Source organism: Helianthus annuus, chromosome 5 (assembly GCF_002127325.2).
Source record: "Helianthus annuus cultivar XRQ/B chromosome 5, HanXRQr2.0-SUNRISE, whole genome shotgun sequence".
NCBI classification, from domain to species: domain Eukaryota; kingdom Viridiplantae; phylum Streptophyta; class Magnoliopsida; order Asterales; family Asteraceae; genus Helianthus; species Helianthus annuus.
Window position 1 is genome coordinate 61886533 of NC_035437.2, and position 7709 is coordinate 61894241.

Genomic DNA, 7709 nt, shown 5'->3' on the forward strand with positions numbered 1-7709 from the left:
TCTCAAGACAATAACCAAGAAGAAGTGTTGGGATCGTATTCAAACAACCTCGTTGCTCCTGATAATACCTTCGACTCTAGCAAAGACTTGGACGATAGTCGTCCCTGTGTCGATTGTGCCGTGGACTCTCCATCGACTTCGTTCGATGCATACATAGACCTGAGCGATTCGGCATACACCTTCTTTAACGAGAGCCCGAAAAAGGGTTGGACTTGTCCACCTACATATAGCATAGGAATCACCCTCACCGACAACCTCTTGCGTTCTCGTCTTAACCTAGGTTAATTAAGGTATCTTAGGCACTTTGGGGTTGTTCCATCCAGTAAGGAACCACTCGATCCGGATAAGTTCCTTAGAAATAGACAAACTTCATAAACAGCCCTTCGACACGGGGCCGTGTCCAGCCAACACGCCCCCGTGTCCACCAAAAGATTCCCTTCTGACTTTTACGTCAGAATACGGACAAACTGTGTCAGGATCCTACCTGCACACGGGGCCGTGTCCAGCCAACACGGGGCCATGTCCAGCGCGCTGTCGTTTTCTATAAATGCAGCCAAGAATTCTGCACATTTGGACCATCTAGGGACAGAGATTTGAAGGGATCTTCTCTCCTACCATCCTAGGTATGTTCTAAAAGAAGGTTCCAACAACCATCTTGTCCTTTCCTCTTTTATCCATTTCCTTCTTCTTCATCTTTCTCTATAAACCTCCATTAAAGCTTAAAGTTTCAAGCTTTCATGAAGGGATTATTGAGTTTTGTTCAAGAAATCTTGTTAAAAACAAGTTAAACAACATGGTTTTAAGTTAATATTGCTCAACCGGGCTTCATAAGTTAGAGGAATAACTTAAAACTTCAAAATTTCTTGTTACAAAATTCTAAAGAAAGATGAACACGGGGCCATGCTCAATGAGCACGGGGCCGTGTCCAATATACTGTTTCATAAAATAAGCTGTTTTCGGTTTATTTTCGTAGAATGTCAAGTGAAAATAGTGGAACATCTTCCGTGCATTCAACAAACAGTAGAAGAGGAAGGAGGCCTTCCATTGAAGCTACCCTTGTCCACTACGTCATGTCACTTTGGGAAGCTCTCGATGAGATGACTTCGGTTGAGGAAATCCTAATTGACCGTATAAATTATCTTACGGTGGGGCTGGAAAATAGTTTTCAAGAAATTAACCTATTGCGCCAAAGGTTAAACATTCTTGTAACACCTCCAATGGAACCCGTCCTCCCTCAAGAGGATTGGAACCTAGCACTTGGAGTCAACAACCCGACCGGATGGGATGACATTCCAGCGGAACCTCCCCTTGAAGATCTACAAGAAGTCCCGGTGGAAGTTGCACCTCCTCAAACCGACGCTAACGAGCCCTCTTTTCTCCTCCCAAGGGAGATAGAGGAGTGGCTCGCCGACATATGAGGAGTCCATGCCCGGAAGAAGGAGTTATATGAAGCCACAACCAACCAAGACTATTAACTTCTTGGAAATTTTGCTAATTAAAATAACTTGTAGGCTAGAACTCCATGGTTTATGCTTCTTGTGCTTACTTATCTAACTTAGTAATATTTAGGACTATGTAATCCTCTCTATGGTTTTTAATGAATGGATGGTTTTAAGGTTTGGATGGTGTTATAAGAAATAAAACACACTCTGGACGGGGAAGGATAACAAGGGAAACGAGAAACATAGCCCCATGCATTAAAACAGAGCAATCCGATAACAATCTCCCATTACAGTAGGATCGGCACGGGCCGTGTCCACCCAACACGGCCTCGTGCTGCACAATCTGTAGCAAATCGCCCAGTTCAGGTAACTGGACACGGGGCCGTGTTCACTGAACACGCACCCGTGCCCAGGCTTCTGTTTCTTTTCTTAAATTTTTGTCACTGGCACCTGAACACGGGGCCGTGCCCGGTCCCCACGGGGTCGTGTCCAGACTGCCAGTAACATAAAATTTTGCTTTTAACACCATTTTACACATTCAATCAACCTAAAAACTTATTTTTGGGACACATTGAGGACAATGTGTAATTTAAGTGTGGGGGGGGGGGGGGTGCTAAAACCTTGAATTTTGCAAGTCCTAATAACAAGCCTTACACAAAACTCTATTGGAACCGCTAATCACCCCAAATTTTTTCCAAAAAATTTTCATTTTTTTACTTGTCTAAGTTTAAGTTGGGAATTCAAGTCTTAATAAGGTTATATTTTTACAAATTTACAACGGATAGCGTCGTGATAAAAAGAACCAACATAAGAAAACTATGAAAATGCATGACAAACTTAGTTAAAATACGATTATATATACTTGATCACATAAAAAACCCTTTTCCCACAAAAGTGATTTTTGAGCCTTTAACGAGCATACAAATATATATATCTTTACACTAAATGCTCATTTTTCGTTTCTTGTGTGAATAGCCGCTTGGTTCATACGACTCTAGAACTTGCCACAACAATACATTCCCGATCCTTACTAACTTAAACCCGAGTAAGTAAATGATGGAGGCATTAGGACTAACCCTCTTTCATTCTACACCATTATTATTTTTTTACCACCTACCCAAAATCCCCCTAGTTAACCCCTTTGAGCCTAAACCTTTTCATTTCTTAACCCAAAACAACCCTTTTTACCCACCTAAACCTTTTTATTTTATTTTTTTAGTAACAACGTTCGGTTCTCTTATGACTTCCTTGAAAAAAAAATCGATGAAGCTAAAAAAACAAACAAAGTTTATCAAATATCTTTGTTTGAACAATCCATCGAAATAAAATAAAAATATGAAAAATAAAAAGTTATTCAAACCAACGTTTGTTACGCTTTTCGCCTTTTTTACTAACCACTAACCCAACCACCCACCTTTAGCCCAAGCCAAAAAAAAAAACCCATAAAGTCCTCTTAATATTTACAAAGGTATATAGTTAAAAAGGAGGAGGATTGATTGCTTGGCAAGCTTATGGTAGAAGTAAGTTCCATGCCGCTCTCGAGTGATTCACTAAAAAAATACACCTTCGGCCGAGTGTTGAGTGATCTCCCGTGAGGTATGTGAACTTGTATATATATGAGATTTTAAAAAGGTATGTTATGCCCAAATAAGTAATTTATCTTAAAGAATGTTCTTAATAAATCATGCCGAATAGGATTGTAAATAAATAAAAATAAAACCTCAATAAAGAATCTTGGAAATCCCAACACTCTATGACAAGCCCAAAAACCTTCTCTTCTACCCATTCCATTTGGGAGTGAATAAAGCCACATTATTAAGAGTTTTCTTGAGGACAAGCAAAGATTCAAGTGTGGGGGTATTTGATATGCGCAAAATGCAACATATAAATTATATCAAATGTGGCATAAAACTAACCCTTTTTTTAGTACTAATATTGGAAAAAGTGTGTTTTTGTCTTCCTTTTGTATTTTCAGGATTAAATGAGCTCAAATTAACAAAAGAAGTAAAAAGACAGCAAAATCTAACATAAATACAAGAAAAGAAACAAAAGTGGAATGCCCGACCCCTCAACAGCATCTTCCCAAGCAAAACCAAGGACACAGAAGACTGAACACGCCCTGTGCTCAGCGAGCACGGGGCCGTGCCCAAGAAGCAGCAGAAAAGACAAACCTTTAGAAGCTTCTATTGCCCACCACGGGGCCGTGCCCAGTGGACACGGGGGCGTGGTCAGAATCCTGCAGGCGCATTTATTGTAATTGCGAATTACAATTAATGAGGAAAGAGACAAGGATGGACACGGGGCCGTGCCCGAGCTTCTGTTCAGCCTATAAATAGGAGTGCTTGGAGACATTTCAACTCATCCCTTGGCACACCACCTCTCTCACACTTCACCCACCACCCACCACCACCATAACACCATCATCCACCACTATCATCCATTGTCCATCATAGAGTGTGTGAGTCGTCTCGGGATCCAAGATTGATCGTAAGAGTTCTTGACAATCAAAGGCCATGTTTGCCTAAGTCTCTTACATCACTTGGTGAAGACAAGTGTTTAGTGTAATACTTTTTATTTTTAATCTTTTGCACTTTTTAATTGGTTTTGTATTAAAGACTATAATTACTAGTTTCTTATGTTGAAGGTGATTCTTCCTTATCGTTTGTCCGTGGTGTCTTGGCATTATTTTACTGTCTATTTAAAATAAAAGATTTTCACCATTCATATCTCCACGGTCTATATGGAGGTATGTTGGCTACCTGGTCGGGGGTTAAGGGAACGGTTTGGTAAGAGTCTTGCCATTGTTCAGCGTTTAGAGATCCTGCAAGGGACCTGGGTCAAATTTAGTAGGACCTCCTTCAATACCCAAAGGTATTGGATGGCGGGGGTCCAAACTCTTTGATCCCCTCATAAGTTAAACTACTATTAAAACTTTAACCCAGCTATTTAGGACTGTATCCCTGCTGACTCAGACTACTTAGCTGAGGGTAACGTCGCCTTCAAAAGAGGGGCCTACCACATTATGCATTAATAACTTAATTAATTATCTTTCAATAATCCGACCCCTTTAGGATTGTATCCTTGCTGAATCAAACTACTGGGTTGAGGGTAACGTCGCTTTCAAAAGAGGGGCCTACTAAAATAATCAAAGGTTACACTAACACACGAGTCGGATCCTAGTGATTCATCTTGTCTATCTGTTTTTATTTTTATTTTTATTTTCAGCATTTTAGTTAGTTTTATTTTTTTAGTTTAAAAATCTTTTTCTAACATTTTGGTTTGATTAGACGTTGAGGATAAACCGGTACTAAAAGCTCTTGTGTCCTTGGATGACCTCGGTATCTTATCAACACTATACTACGTCCACGATGGGTGCACTCTCCCATATGTGTGTTTAGTGTTAGTAAATGTCGTGTTTTATAAATTTAAAACTTGGCTAAAAAGTGTAAAAGGGCTTAAAATACATACCTAAAATATAACACACTTCACGCACATCACATAGAATTGAATTTTTTTTGTCAGATTTACTCCATTATCTCTCAGCTGAGTTTGTATCCACAGAACTTGTGAACAACAAGTTGCTGCTGCTACATATTCTGATTTAGATGTTGATGTGGCTACATAGTTTTGCTTCTTACTTGACCAAGATACCAACTTTTCTCCCAGCATTTGACAGGCACCAGATGTGCTTTTCTATCAAGTTTACACCCTGCATGATCTGCATCTATGTATGCAATGAATTCTAAGTTTGTGTTCCTAGGATACCACAAACTATGATCTGATGTGCCTTTAAGATATTTAAAAACTCTTTTAACAACTTTCATGTGGGACTCTTTAGGATTACATTGATATTGTCACACCCCCAAAATCCACATGCGGAGTACCACCGCTTGGAGGCAAATAAGTATGTAATGTCATAACGTTCAATCATAGCATTCACGATCCTTGTCCACAACGACCTGCTCCTCCCTATGCAAGCTCCATAAGTACCTAAGGTCCTGCAAGGCATGCAGCAGAGAGTCAACAACTAGTTGAGCGAGTTCAAAGAAAATACGTTCGTAATAGCAAAACGTATGTTCATTTAGTGGGGGCTTCCCATGTACGTATGTACTACTAGTGGGGGGTTTCCCGTGATTATACTTATTACTAGTTTGGGCTTCCCATGCTTATCCTTACTAGACTATTGTAACCATGAGTGTTCTTCATAATCCGAGAACAGGAATACGTACAAGGTCACGTAGGTTTTACGTGAGTGCCCTTCCCCAAGGACAGTGGTACGCGTGGGATTTACGTAGGTTTTACGTAAGTGTCCTTCCGACCCGGAAGACAGTAGTAGGTATGAGTTTACGTAGGTTTTACGTAAGTGTCCTCCCGACCCGGGAGACAGTGGTAGATACTAGTTTACGTAGGTTTTACGTAAGTGTCCTGACTAACCTGAGGACGATGGTATATAGTCTAGCAATAGCGTAAGTACGAGTAATTATCCAATTCAAATCTTCCAACCCAATTCCCAACCCGGGAATCCCATGCCTTGGTTGTGTGAACTCACCTTGGTTTGCTCGGCAGATACACAGAAAGTTCAATTAAGCTATATGGTGATCAACCACGTCCTACCATGGTTACCATACAAGTTAGGTTCGTATTCAAGTATAGCACGTATGTCCTACACGTATTGTACACAAGTATAAACATGGCATGCACAAGTATTTGTAGCAGTTCAATAGAAATCACGTAACAAGTCCAAGTATCCGGCCCAATCAGTTGGGCTCGTACAGTGAAAGTCCAATAGTGTTCAAGTGTTCGCGGTCTCGAGTCGAGACTAACGATCTCGAGTTGTATTGGTTTCGGGGTCTCGAGTCGCAACAAGGAGGTCTCGGCTGGTGCATATATCACTCGAGACTAGGTGGTCTCGAGTCAGGTCTCGAGTCGCAACAGGACTCGCAATGCTGGTCTCGAGTTGTGCTGTTTTGTGTCGGTATGGTGGTCTCGAGTCGAGACAGTGGGTTCTCGACTCACAACCCGTGTCGTAACAAATTTCCTTGTTTGATGCTCATTATCTCCGTAACATTAGCAAACAGATTTGGCAGTTTCATAATCAGATCAAATCACAATTATTCAATCATTCAAACACGTTCATATCAATTCCAGAACAATCAATCAGTATCATATGAACATACAACCTACTCGTTCGACTATTGAACTCAAAGACTAGCATGTAACCCTAACCGATTCATCATACCAACCATGCATTCGGTTCTAGATCCTTATCATACAATTCTGATTTATGTGAACATAATCTAATATATAATTATGAGCCGGTTATAACATGAACAACAACATAATCAATCATGTTAACAGTAATTCTAGATCAACATGCAAAATTGTAAACACACATCAAAACATCATCAAACATGTCACCAAAGAATTCCAAACATTAACCGAAATAGAAGGTAGGATGAAAGGGTGGTCCGATTGAAGGAAAATGCTTCGGTTGAAGGGGGATGTTTGCCGTCGCGCTTGAGAGGAGAGAAAGATCTCCTAGGGTTTTGTGTGTGTGCTAATCTTTTGCAAGTTGTGAGAATGTTACTAACATTCTAAGTGTAAATCGGATAAGGGAGGGATGGGCCGAACCCAACTTGGGCTGCCCATTCGGTTCAGGCTAACTAAATTGTGCGGCCCAAACGGGCTTGTGTGCATTGTGCGATCGAGTGAGTCTTGTGCGGTTCGGTTCATGTAAACACATATACATTCACATAACATATCATGCATTAAATCAATTAATATAGTTCACATAAGCACGTAACGTTACACAAAAGTGGGTTCGAAATACGAGTTGTCACATTATCCCCAACTTAAAAGAAATTTCGTCCCGAAATTTGGCACTGAGGAAGCTAGATAAGTTGTATCTGTCACACCCCCAAAATCCACCTGCGGAGTATCACCGCCTGGGAGCGTGACATGACCAGGATTAAGCCACCAATCATATAGAACAATATATATAGTAAAAATAATTGCCATTAAACCAAACCAAATCCATGTGAAAGATGTTCCAAAACATAAGTAAGTTATCATTGTTTAGCGGAAGCGTATACATAAAACCCATCATAATGAAGTATCAATGTCATAAGTGTTTAACAAGACAATCACGATCCAAGCCCACAACGACCAGCTCCTCCCTGTGCAAGCTCCATGTATTCTAACGACCTGCAAGGCATGTAACAGAGGATCAACAACTAGTTGAGCGAGTTCACAGAAAGTAAATGCGTA